The 13974-nt window shown below is 38.6% G+C and overlaps 1 pseudogene; it reads right to left on the reverse strand.

Moving 5' to 3' along the window:
- Window positions 1-1240: 1240 nt before the first annotated feature.
- Window positions 1241-2223, reverse strand: LOC108635161 (annotated as a pseudogene).
- Between the last annotated feature and the right edge of the window lie 11751 nt (window positions 2224-13974).

Raw genomic sequence — 13974 nt, forward strand, 5'->3', positions numbered from 1 at the left:
ATCTGTCTCTCTGAATGTGCCAGATTGTGGAGCGACAATTAACCCTACAAATTCAGTTTTCTGTTGTTCAACAAAAGTCACTGGTTCTAGTTTATCAAATGTTTTCTTGTCTTAAGGACAGGTGTGATAGCTTCTCAACTTTTTACATGTTAGAGCTCTATCTGGAAGTGTTGTTTTTATTACCATTATTCAGAAATTACAATAATGTTGGCATATTGATTTGAGAAAGCTGTTAACATATTTCTCAGTGGTCAAATTGTTTTTTGCATTTAGTGGGACCATTTATTCTTTTATAAAGCATTATTTTGAAACTGATTTATGTTTAGAATGACTACCCAGACTGAAAAGAAAAAAAAGTTTTAATTTTGTTTGCTGCTCTAGAAGTCAGCTATCTAGTAATCCTATCTCTTAAGCACTGTAGCTGGAAACCAGGAAATAAGAAAAATAGCCCCTGAACAGTTAATCTAAATATCACAAAATGCAGGTGCTAAACTTCTTAAAGTATAATTTTGGTATAAGTAAAAACTATATATAATGCCTATAAAAGTTATGAAGCATCATCTTGTAATCATCAAGTATGAATCTACCACCTGTCATAAGAGCTAAAGTAATATTAGTAAATGTCACTCAGTCGTGTCCAACTCTTTGCGACCCTGTAGACTGTAGCCTACCAGGTTCCTCCATCCATGGGATTTTCCAGGCAAGAATACTGGAGTTGGTTGCCATTTCCTTCTCCAGGAGGTCTTCCCAACCCAGGGATTGAACCCAGGTCTCCCACTTTGTAGGCAGACGCTTTACTCTCTGAGCCGCCGGGAAAAGTCATAAGAGTTAGACCATTGCTAATACTTTCAAAGCTATCACCCATCTGTAGGTCTGCTAATCTCCTGGAGATAATTACTCTCTTAATTTTTAGCCATATAATACACCCATTCTTGGAAAATTTTTTCTTGCATATATATTCCTAAATAACATAATCTTGAGCATTGTTTGATTTTTAGTTTTAGTAAAATAAGGTAGCATTCTGTATGCAGTCTTCTATATGCAGTCTTCTGGATTTGCTTTTTTTTTTTTTTAAATGCACGAATTGCAACTTTATTTTTTACACGTAAAGGGTGACGAGAAACCATTTACTAATCCTATTAAAGAAAATCTAACACAACAGCTCAATCAAAAAGTATGGTAAGCATATTTACTCATTAAATACTATTCTTTCTAGAACACAACATTAATATCCAGCATGCATGTTTAATCTCAGTACAACAGATTCAAAACCAAGTATACAAGTTACGTGCGTCAAGGCTAGATTACAAGTTATCATAGTCATCGTCGTCGTCATCATCGTCATCATGTTTCCTTTTCAATGCGTTTGATGCTTCATTGGCACTATTTTGTGATGAGACCATGTTAGTGGTAATAAGAATATTTTTGGACCCAATTAATGACGGATTAATTAGAACATTCTGAACAGCTGATGTTGCAGGAATTGATGCTTTTACAGCTGGGGACTGTGAAGTGGGCATCTGTACTGTGAACCTTTGCCCTGTGAGGACACTGGAGTCCCTACTTTAGTTGAAATGGACATGGCTTGTGGGGGTTGGTGTGCCAAGCGTGGGAGTACTTGGTCTGCTAGTAACTGAACCAACACTTTAACCGTGGAACCGTTATTCTTCCTGCAGAAGTAGATGCCTTTTTTTGTAAAGACTTAAGTCTATAATTTGGAGCAGTCAAGCAATACCTATCAGGTGGCAATCTAGGACCTGAGTATGGCTTGATCAATGGCAAAGGGGTTTGATTTCTTTGCCTTGCAATATCTAATAAAAAATCTCTCGGTGGAGGAGAGGTGAAAGACTGGTCAGCACGACACTGGATTGCCAACCGCACATCATCTGTGTCAACAGTAGCTTTCTTAGCATGACTTGAATAAATTTTGGCATCATCTAGAATTGTGGTTACATATCGGAAAGCAAACTCCAACATCTGATTTATAACTCTTGGTTCGTATTCTGTAATCCCCATATCCTTCAGGATTTGTGCCATCATCTGTGCATCTTTCGGCATGCTCTTGGGAGAAGCCATCTTGCCAGACTCCATGATATCCGGTGATCAAACTTCTCGAGCTAAATCACCCACATTAACGTATTTCAGTCCTGATCTTGATGCAAGTTCTTTGCCTAATGTAGTTTTTCCAACCCCTGGTGTACCAGTGAGCAGGATGTTCAGAAGCAACATCGTTTTTTTTTTAAAATTAGGTTTTTATACACATTCTCTATACCCAGTGGAGGTAATAATGGAGCTAATAATAATTCATTATGCAAAATGGAGGTAATAATACTTCAATATTTCACTGTATTTTTTATATATCAGTTAAACATGTTAATATAGGAAATAACTTAGGAAACAGTTCCTAGCATATCGATCATGCCTTTTATCTTTGATAAAGAAAATATTCTTGTATTCATCCGTTTTTTTACTGCAATATCAGCTCAGTTCAGTCATTCAGTCGTGTCTGACTTTTTGCGACCCCATGGACTTCAGTATGCCAGGATTCCCTGTCCATCACCAACTCCATGAGCCTACTCAAACTCATGTCCATTGTGTCAGTGATGCCATCCAACCATCTCATCCTCTGTCATCCCCTTCTCCTCCCACCTTCAATCTTTCTCAGCATCAGGATCTTTTCCAATGAGTCGGCTCTTTGCATCAGGTGGCCAAAGCATTGGAGTTTCAGCATCAGCATCAGTCTATCCAGCATCAGGATCTTTTCCAATGAGTCGGCTCTTGCATCAGGTGGCCAAAGCATTGGAGTTTCAGCATCAGCATCAGTCCTATCCAGTGAATATTCCTTTAGGATTGACAGGTGAGATATCCTTGCAGTCCAAGGAACTGCAATATACTGCAATATATATCATATTTTATATACAGTTGTTTCCTCTTATCCACAGTTTTTTATTTCCAGAGTTTCACTTACCTGTGGTCAACCACAGTCTGAAAATATCAAACGGAGAATTCCAGAAACAAACAATTCACATTTAAATTCTTTGCCATTCCAAGGAATGTGATGAAATCTTTTGCTGTCCTGCTTCATCCCTCTGAGGATCCTTAGTGATTGACATTGTCTGCTCTAGATATCCAGCCATCCACATCATCATGTCTCAGTGATCTGGGATCACATGAAGTGGATATGCCTCCTTTTGAGGTGTCATCAGAAGGTCAATAGTAACCAAATACTACATTGTTGTTATTGTTATTCAGTCGCTAAGTCATGTCTGACTCTTTGCAACCACATAGACTGCAGGACAACAGGGTTCCTGTACTTCACTATCTCCCAGAGCTTGTTCAACTCATGTCCATTGAGTAAGTGATGCTATCCAACCATTTCATCCTCTGTCACCTTTTTCTCCTCCGGCCTTCAATCTTTCTCACCATTAGAGTCTTCTCCAAAGAGTTGGCTCTTCACATCAGGTAGGCAAAGTATTGAAGCTTCAGCATCAGTTCAGCTCAGTTCATTCAGTCGCTAAGTCATGTCCAACTCTTTGAGACCCCAAGAATCGCAGCATGCCAGGCCTCCTGTCCATCACCAAATTCCGGAGTTCACTCAGACTCATGTCCATCGAGTCAGTGATGCCATCCAGCCATCTCATCCTCTGTCGTCCCCTTCTCCTCCTGCCCCCAATCCTCCCAGCATCAGAGTCTTTTCCAATGAGTCAACTCTTCGCATGAGGTGGCCAAAGTACTGGAGTTTTCAGCTTTAGCATCATTCCTTCCAAAGAAATCCCAGGGCTGATCTCCTTCAGAATGGACTGGTTGGATCTCCTTGCAGTCCAAGGGACTCTCAAGAGTCTTCTCCAACACCACAGTTCAAAAGCATCAATTCTTCGGTGCTCAGCCTTCTTCACAGTCCAACTCTCACATCCATACATGACCACTGGAAAAACCATAGCCTTGACTGGACCTTAGTCGGCAAAGTAATGTCTCTGCTTTTGAATATGCTATCTAGGTTGGTCATAACTTTTCTTCCAAGGAGTAAGCGTCTTTTAATTTCATGGCTGCAGTCACCATCTGCAGTGATTTTGGAGCCCAAAAAAAATAAAGTCTGACACTGTTTCCACTGTTTCCCCATCTATTTCCCATGAAGTGATGGGACCAGATGCCATGATCTTCGTTTTCTGAATGTTGAGCTTTAAGCCAACTTTTTCACTCTCCTCTTTCACTTTCATCAAGAGGCTTTTTAGTCCTCTTCACTTTCTGCCATAAGGGTGGTGTCATCTGCATATCTCCGGCAATCTTGATTCCAGCTTGTGTTTCTTCCAGTCCAGCAGTTTTTCTCATGATGTACTCTGCATATAAGTTAAATAAGCAGGGTGACAATATACAGCCTTGACGTACTCCTTTTCCTATTTGGAACCAGTCTGTTGTTCCATGTCCAGTTCTAACTGTTGCTTCCTGACCTGCATACAGATTTCTCAAGAGGCAGGTCAGGTGGTCTGGTATTCCCATCTCTTTCAGAATTTTCCACAGTTTATTGTGATCCACACAGTCAAAGGCTTTGGCATAGTCAATAAAGCAGAAATAGATGTTTTTCTGGAACTCTCTTGCTTTTCCATGATCCAGCGGATGTTGGCAATTTGATCTCTGGTTCCTCTGCCTTTTCTAAAACCAGCTTGAACATCAGGAAGTTCACGTTCACGTATTGCTGAAGCCTGGCTTGGAGAATTTTGAGCATTACTTTACTATGTGAGATGAGTGCAATTGTGTGGTAGTTTGAGCATTCTTTGGCATTGCCTTTCTTTGGATTGGAATGAAAACTGACCTTTTCCAGTCCTGTGGCCACTGCTGAGTTTTCCAAATTTGCTGGCATATTGAGTGCAGCACTTTCACAGCATCATCTTTCAGGATTTGAAAGCTCAACTGGAATTCCATCACCTCCACTAGCTTTGTTCATAGTGATGCTTTCTAAGGCCCACTTGACTTCACATTCCAGGATGTCTGGCTCTAGATGAGTGATCACACCATCATGATTATCTGGGTCGTGAAGATCTTTTTTGTACAGTTCTTCTGTGTATTCTTGCCACCTCTTCTTAATATCTTCTGCTTCTGTTAGGTCCATACCATTTCTGTCCTTTATCGAGCCCATCTTTGCATGAAATGTTCCCTTGGTATCTCTAATTTTCTTGAAGAGATCTCTAGTCTTTCCCATTCTGTTGTTTTCCTCTATTTCTTTGCATTGATCGCTGAAGAAGGCTTTCTTATCTCTTCTTGCTATTCTTTGGAATTCTGCACTCAGATGCTTATATCTTTCCTTTTCTCCTTTGCTCTTCACTTCTCTTCTTTTCATAGCTATTTGTAAGCCCTCCTCAGACAGCCATTTTGCTTTTTTGCATTTCTTTTCCATGGGGATGGTCTTGATCCCTGTCTCCTGTACAATGTCATGAACCTCATTCCATAATTCATCAGGCACTCTTATCTATCAGATCTAGTCCCTTAAATCTATTGCTCACTTCCACTGTATAATCATAAGGGATTTGATTTTAGGTCATACCTGAATGGTCTAGTGGTTTTCCCTACTTTCTTCAGTTTAAGTCTGAATTTGGCAATAAGGAGTTCATGGTCTGAGCCAGTCAGCTCCTGGTCTTGTTTTTGTTGACTGTATAGAGCTTCTCCATCTTTAGGCTGCAAAGAATATAATCAATCTGATTTCAGTGTTGGTGTTGACCATCTGGTGATGTCCATGTGTAGAGTCTTCTCTTGTGTTGTTGGAAGAGGGTGTGTGCTATGACCAGTGCATTTTCTTGGCAAAACTCTATTAATCTTTGCCCTGCTTCATTCCATATTCCAAGGCCAAATTTGCCTGTTACTCCAGGTGTTTCTTGACTTCCTACTTTTGCATTCCAGTCCCCTATAATGAAAAGGACATCCTTTTTGGGTGTTAGTTCTAAAAGGTCTAGCAGGTCTTCATAGAACCATTCAACTTCAGCTTCTTCAGTGTTACCGGTTGGGGGCATAGACTTGTATAACTGTGATATTGAATGGTTTGCCTTGGAAACGGACAGAGATCATTCTGTCATTTTTGAGATTGCATCCAAGTACTGCCTTTCAGACTCTTCTGTTGACCATAATGGCTACTCCATTTCTTCTGAGGGATTCCTGCCCACAGTAGTAGATATAATGGTTATCCGATTTAAATTCACCCATTCCAGTCCATTTTAGTTCGCTGATTCCTAGAATGTCGACGCTCACCCTGGCCATCTCTTGTTTGACCACTTCCAATTAGCCTTGATTCATGGACCTGACATTCCAGGTTCCTATGCAATATTGCTCTTTACAGCATCGGACCTTGCTTCTATCACCAGTCACATCCACAACTGGATGTTGTTTTTGCTTTGGCTCCATCCCTTCATTCTTTCTGGAGTTATTTCTCCACTGATCTCCAGTAGCATATTGGGCACCTACTGACCTGGGGAGTTCCTCTTTCAATATCCTATCATTTTGCCTTTTCATACTGTTCATGGGGTTCTCAAGGCAAGACTACTGAAGTGGTTTGCCATTCCCTTCTCCAGTAGACCACATTCTGTCAGATCTCTCCACAATGACCCGCCTGTCTTGGGTGGCCCTATAATAAAAGTAACAAGGCACTTCCTGGTGGCTCAGACAGTAAAGAATTGCTGCAATGTTGGGCCTTAGGTCAAGTTCCCCTGGAAAAGGGAATGGCTATGATCCCACTTAGGCAGTAATTCTTGCCTGGAAAAGGAATGGCAACCCCCAGAGGTAGCCTAGCAGAGCTCTCTGTCCTGGGATTCCCAGGCAGACTACTGAGTGGGTTGCCATTCCCTTTTCCAGGGGAACTTCCTGACCTAAGGATCAAACCTAGGTCTCTTTCATTGCAGCCAGATTCTTTACTGTCTGAGCCACCAGGGAAGTGCCTTGTTACTTTTATTATAGGGCCACCCAAGACAGGCGGGTCATTGTGGAGAGATCTGACAGAATGTGGTCTACTGGAGAAGGGAATGGCAAACCACTTCAGTAGTCTTGCCTTGAGAACCCCATGAACAGTATGAAAAGGCAAAATGATAGGATATTGAAAGAGGAACTCCCCAGGTCAGTAGGTGCCCAATATGCTACTGGAGATCAGTGGAGAAATAACTCCAGAAAGAATGAAGGGATGGAGCCCAAAGCAAAAACAACATCCAGTTGTGGATGTGACTGGTGATAGAAGCAAGGTCCGATGCTGTAAAGAGCAATATTGCATAGGAACCTGGAATGTCAGGTCCATGAATCAAGGCTAATTGGAAGTGGTCAAACAAGAGATGGCCAGGGTGAGCGTCGACATTCTAGGAATCAGCGAACTAAAATGGACTGGAATGGGTGAATTTAAATCGGATAACCATTATATCTACTACTGTGGGCAGGAATCCCTCAGAAGAAATGGAGTAGCCATTATGGTCAACAGAAGAGTCTGAAAGGCAGTACTTGGATGCAATCTCAAAAATGACAGAATGATCTCTGTCCGTTTCCAAGGCAAACCATTCAATATCACAGTTATACAAGTCTATGCCCCAACCGGTAACACTGAAGAAGCTGAAGTTGAATGGTTCTATGAAGACCTGCTAGACCTTTTAGAACTAACACCCAAAAAGGATGTCCTTTTCATTATAGGGGACTGGAATGCAAAAGTAGGAAGTCAAGAAACACCTGGAGTAACAGGCAAATTTGGCCTTGGAATATGGAATGAAGCAGGGCAAAGATTAATAGAGTTTTGCCAAGAAAATGCACTGGTCATAGCACACACCCTCTTCCAACAACACAAGAGAAGACTCTACACATGGACATCACCAGATGGTCAACACCAACACTGAAATCAGATTGATTATATTCTTTGCAGCCTAAGATGGAGAAGCTCTATACAGTCAACAAAAACAAGACCAGGAGCTGACTGGCTCAGACCATGAACTCCTTATTGCCAAATTCAGACTTAAACTGAAGAAAGTAGGGAAAACACTAGACCATTCAGGTATGACCTAAATCAAATCCCTTATGATTATACAGTGGAAGTGAGCAATAGATTTAAGGACTAGATCTGATAGATAAGAGTGCCTGATGAATTATGGAATGAGGTTCATGACATTGTACAGGAGACAGGGATCAAGACCATCCCCATGGAAAAGAAATGCAAAAAAGCAAAATGGCTGTCTGAGGAGGGCTTACAAATAGCTATGAAAAGAAGAGAAGTGAAGAGCAAAGGAGAAAAGGAAAGATATAAGCATCTGAGTGCAGAATTCCAAAGAATAGCAAGAAGAGATAAGAAAGCCTTCTTCAGCGATCAATGCAAAGAAATAGAGGAAAACAACAGAATGGGAAAGACTAGAGATCTCTTCAAGAAAATTAGAGATACAAAGGGAACATTTCATGCAAAGATGGGCTCGATAAAGGACAGAAATGGTATGGACCTAACAGAAGCAGAAGATATTAAGAAGGTGGCAAGAATACACAGAAGAACTGTAAAAAAAGATCTTCACGACCAGATAATCACGATGGTTTGTAATAGTATGTGATTATACTTTGCAAACCAGTTTTTGACAAAATGTTTATCTGGGAATATGTTTTCAGACTTTTTTTAATGGATTTTTTTAAACTTTCATTGTTTTTTTTAATTTTTATTTTTACTTTTTATTTTACTTTTCAATACTGTATTAGTTTTACCATACATTGACATGAATCCGCCATGGGTATACTTGAGTTTCCAATCCTGAACCCCCCTCCACCTCACATCCCATATCATCTTTCCTGGATCATCCCAATGCACCAGCCCAAAGCATCCTGTAACTTGGATCAAACATAGACTGGTGACTCACTTCTTACATGATAGCATACAGGTTTCAATGCCATTCTCCCACATCATCCCACCCTCTCCCTCTCCCACAGAGGCCAAAAGTCCGTTCTATACATCTGTGTCTCTTTTGCTGTCTCACATACAGGGTTAGCATTGCCATCTTTCTAAATTTCATATATATGTGTTAGTATGCTGTATTGGTGTTTTTCTTTCTGGCTTACTTCACTCTGTATAGTCAGCTCCAGTTTCATCCATCTCATTAGAACTGATTCAAATGTATTCTTTTTTAATGGCTGAGTAATACTCCATTGTGTATATGTACCACAGCTTTCTTATCCATTCATCTGCTGATGGACATCTAGGTTGTTTCCATGTCTTGGCTATTATAAACAGTGCTGCACTGAACATTGGGGAATATTGTGTCTCTTTCAATTCTGATTTCCTCGGTGTGTATGCCCAGCAGTAGGATTGCTGGGTCATAAGGCAGTTATATTTGCAATTTTTAAAGAAATCTCCACACTGTTCTCCATAGTGGCTGTACTAGTTTGCATTCCCACCAACACTGTAAGAGGGTTCCCTTTTCTCCACACCCTCTCCAGCATTTATTGCTTGTAGATTTTTGGATCGCAGCATTCTGACTGGTGTGAAATGGTACCTCATTGTGGTCTTGATTTGCATTTCTCTGATAATGAGTGATGTTGAACATTGTTTCATGTGTTTGTTAGCCATCTGTATGTCTTCTTTGGAGAAATGTCTGTTTTAGTTCTTTTGGCCCATTTTTTGATTGGGTCGTTTATTTTTCTGGAATTGAGCTGCAGGAGTTGCTTGTATATTTTTGAGATTAGTTGTTTTGTCAATTGCTTCATTTGATATTATTTTCTCCATTCTGAAGGCTGTCTTTTTACCTTGCTTATAGTTTCCTTTGTTGTGCAGAAGCTTTTAATTTTAATTAGATCCCATTTGTTTATTTTGCTTTTATTTCCAGTATTCTGGGAGGTGGATCATAGAGGATCCTGCTGTGATTTATATCTGAGAGTGTTTTGCCTATATTCTCCTCTAGGAGTTTTATAGTTTCTGGTCTTATGTTTAGATGTTTAATCCATTTTGAGTTTATTTTTGTGTGTAGTGTTAGAAAGTGTTCTAGTTTCATTCTTTTACAAGTGGTTGACCAGTTTTCCCAGCACCACTTATTAAAGAGATTGTCTTTACTTCATTGTATATTCTTGTCTCCTTTGTCAAAGATAAGGTGTCCATAGGTGTGTGATTTATCTCTGGGCTTTCTATTTTGTTCCATTGATCTATATGTCTGTCTTTGTGCCAGTACCATACTGTCTTGATGACTGTGGCTTTGTAGTAGAACCTGAAGTCAGGCAAGTGGATTCCTCCAGTTCCATTCTTCTTTCTCAAGATTGCTTTGGCTATTCGAGGTTTTTTGTATTTCCGTACAAATTGTGAAATTATTTTTTCTAGCCCTGTGAAAAATACCACTGGTAGCTTGATAGGGATTGCATTGAATCTGTAGATTGTTTTGGGTAGTATACTCATTTTCACTATATTGATTCTTCTGATCCATAAACATGGTATGTTTCTCCATCTATTAGTGTCCTCTTTGATTTTTCTTCATCGTGTTTAATAGTTTTCTATATATAGGTCTTTAGTTTTTTTAGGTAGATATATTCCTAAGTATTTTATTCTTTTTCAGTTGCAATGGTGAATGGAATTGTTTCCTTAATTTCTTTTTCTATCTTCTCATTATTAGTGTATAGGAATGCAAGGGATTTCTGTGTGTTGATTTTATATCTGCAACTTTACTATATTCATTGATTAGCTCTAGTAATTTTCTGGTGGAGTCTTTAGGGTTTTCTATGTAGAGGATCATGTCATCTGCAAACAGTGAGAGTTTTACTTCTTCTTTTCCAATTTGGATTCCTTTTATTTCTTTTTCTGCTCTGATTGCTGTGGCCAAAACTTCCAGAACTATGTTGAATAGTAGTCGTGAAAGTGGGCACCTTGTCTTGTTCCTGACTTTAGGGGAAATGCTTTCAATTTTTCAACCATTGAGGATAATGTTTGCTGTGGGTTTGTCATATATAGCTTTTATTATGTTGAGGTATGTTCCTTCTATTCCTGCTTTCTGGAGAGTTTTTATCATAAATGGATGTTGAATTTTGTCAAAGGCTTTCTCTGCCATCTATTGAGATAATCATATGGCTTTTATTTTTCAATTTGTTAATGTGGTGATTACATTGATTGATTTGTAGGATATTGAAGAATCCTTGCATCCCTGGGATAAAGCCCACTTGGTCATGGTGTATGATCTTTTTAATGTGTTGTTGGATTCTGATTGCTAGAATTTTGTTAAGGATTTTTGCATCTATGTTCATCAGTGATATTGGCGCTGTAGTTTTCTTTTTTTGTGGCAGTCTTTTGTCAGGTTTTGGTATTAGGGTGATGGTGGCCTCATAGAATGAGATTTGGAAGTTTACCTTCCTCTGCAATTTTCTGGAAGAGTTTGAGTAGGATAGGTGTTAGCTCTTCTCTGAAATTTTTGGTAGAATTCAGCTGTGAAGCATCTGGACCTGGGCTTTTGTTTGCTGGAAGATTTCTGATTACAGTTTCAATTTCCATGCTTGTGATGGGTCTGTTAAGATTTTCTATTTCTTCCTGGTTCAGTTTTGGAAAGTTGTACTTTTCTAAGAATTTGTCCATTTCTTCCACGTTGTCCATTTTATTGGCATATAATTGCTGATAGTAGTCTCTTATGATCCTTTGTATTTCTGTGTTGTCTGTTGTGATCTCTCCATTTTCATTTCTAATTTTATTGATTTGATTTTTCTCCCTTTGCTTCTTGATGAGTCTGGCTAATGGTTTTGTCAATTTTATTTTATCCTTTCAAAGAACCAGCTTTTGGCTTTGTTGATTTTTGCTATGGTCTCTTTTGTTTCTTTTGCATTTATTTCTGCCTAATTTTTAAAGATTTCTTTCCTTCTACTAACTCTGGGGTTCTCCATTTCTTCCTTTTTCTAGTTGCTTTAGGTGTAGAGTTAGGTTATTTATTTGACTTTTTTCTTGTTTCTTGAGGTATGCCTGTATTGCTATGAACTTTCCCTCTTAGCACTGCTTTTATCAGTGTCCCACAGGTTTTGGGTTGTTGTGTTTTCATTTTCATTAGTTTCTATGCATATTTTGATTTCTTTTTTGATTTCTTCTGTGATTTGTTGGTTATTCAGAGTGTGTTGTTCAGCCTCCATATGTTGGAATTTTTAATAGTTTTTCTCCTGTAATTGAGATCTAATCTTAATGGCATTATGGTCAGAAAAGATGCTTGGAATGATTTCGAATTTTTTTGAATTTATCAAGGTTAGATTTATGGCCCAGGATGTGATCTATCCTGGAGAAGGTTCCATGAGCACTTGAGAAAAAGGTGAAATTCATTGTTTTGGGGTGAAATGTCCTATAGATATCAATTAGGTCTAACTGGTCTATTGTATCATTTAAAGTTTGTGTTTCTTTGTTAATTTTCTGTTTAGTTGATCTGTCCATAGGTGTGAGTGGGGTATTAAAGTCTCCCACTATTATTGTGTTATTGTTAATTCCCCTTTCATACTTGTTAGCATTTGTCTTACATATTGATGTTGGGTGCATATATATTTATAATTTTATATCTTCTTCTTGGATTGATCCTTTGATCATTATAAGAGATATGAATATTGGACTGTTTCCAAACACCCAACATATATGTAAGACAAATGCTAACAAGCATTAGAGACTTTAATACCCCACTCACACCTATGGACAGATCAACTAAACAGAAAATTAACAAAGAAACAAACTTTAAATGATACAATAGACCAGTTAGACCTAATTGATATCTATAGGACATTTCACCCCAAAACAATGAATTTCACCTTTTTCTCAAAGTGCACAGAACCTTCTCCAGGATAGATCACATCCTGGGCCATAAATCTAACCTTGATAAATTCAAAAAAATTGAAATCATTCAAAGCATCTTTCTGACCATAATGCATTAGATCTCAATTACAGGAGAAAAACTATTAAAAAATTCCAACATATGGAGGCTGAACAACACTACTCTGAATAACCAACAAATCACAGAAGAAATCAAAAAAGAAATCAAAATATGCATAGAAACAAATGAAAATGAAAACACAAACAACCCAAAACCTGTGGGACACTGTAAAAGCAGTGCTAAGAGGAAAGTTCATAGCAATACAGGCATACCTCAAGAAACAAGAAAAAAGTCAAATAAATAATCTAACTCTACACCTAAAAGCAACTAGAAAAGGGAAGAAATGGAGAACCCCAGGAGTTAGTAGAAGGAAAGAAATCTTAAAAATTAGGGCAGAAATAAATGCAAAAGAAACAAAAGAGACCATAGCAAAAATCAACAAAGCCCAAAAGCTGGTTCTTTGAAAAGGAAAATAAAATTGACAAACCATTAGCCAGACTCATCAAGAAGCAAAGGAGAGAAAAATCAAATCAATAAAATTAGAAATGAAAATGGAGAGATCACAACAGACAACACAGAAATACAAAAGGATCATAAGAGACTACTATCAGCAATTATATGCCAATAAAATGGACAACGTGGAAGAAATGGACAAATTCTTAGAAAAGTACAACTTTTCAAAACTGAACCGGAAGAAATAGAAAATCTTAAACAGACCCATCACAAGCATGGAAATTGAAACTGTAATCAGAAATCTTCCAGCAAACAAAAGCCCAGGTCCAGATGGCTTCACAGCTGAATTCTACCAAAAATTTCAGAGAAGAGCTAACACCTATCCTCTCAAACTCTTCCAGAAAATTGAAGAGGAAGGTAAACTTCCAAACTCATTCTATGAGGCCACCATCACCCTAATACCAAAACCTGACAAAGATGCCACAAAAAAGAAAACTACACGGCCAATATCACTGATGAACATAGATGCAAAAATCCTCAACAAAATTCTAGCACATCAGAATCCAACAACACATTAAAAAGATCATACACCATGACCAAGTGGGCTTTATCCCAGGGATGCAAGGATTCTTCAATATCCACAAATCAATCAATGTAATTCACACCACATTAACAAATTGAAAAAATAAAAGCCATATGATTATCTCAATAGATGCAGAGAAAG

Source organism: Capra hircus, unplaced genomic scaffold (genome assembly GCF_001704415.2).
Source record: "Capra hircus breed San Clemente unplaced genomic scaffold, ASM170441v1, whole genome shotgun sequence".
In the NCBI taxonomy this organism is placed as follows: Eukaryota; Metazoa; Chordata; class Mammalia; order Artiodactyla; family Bovidae; genus Capra; species Capra hircus.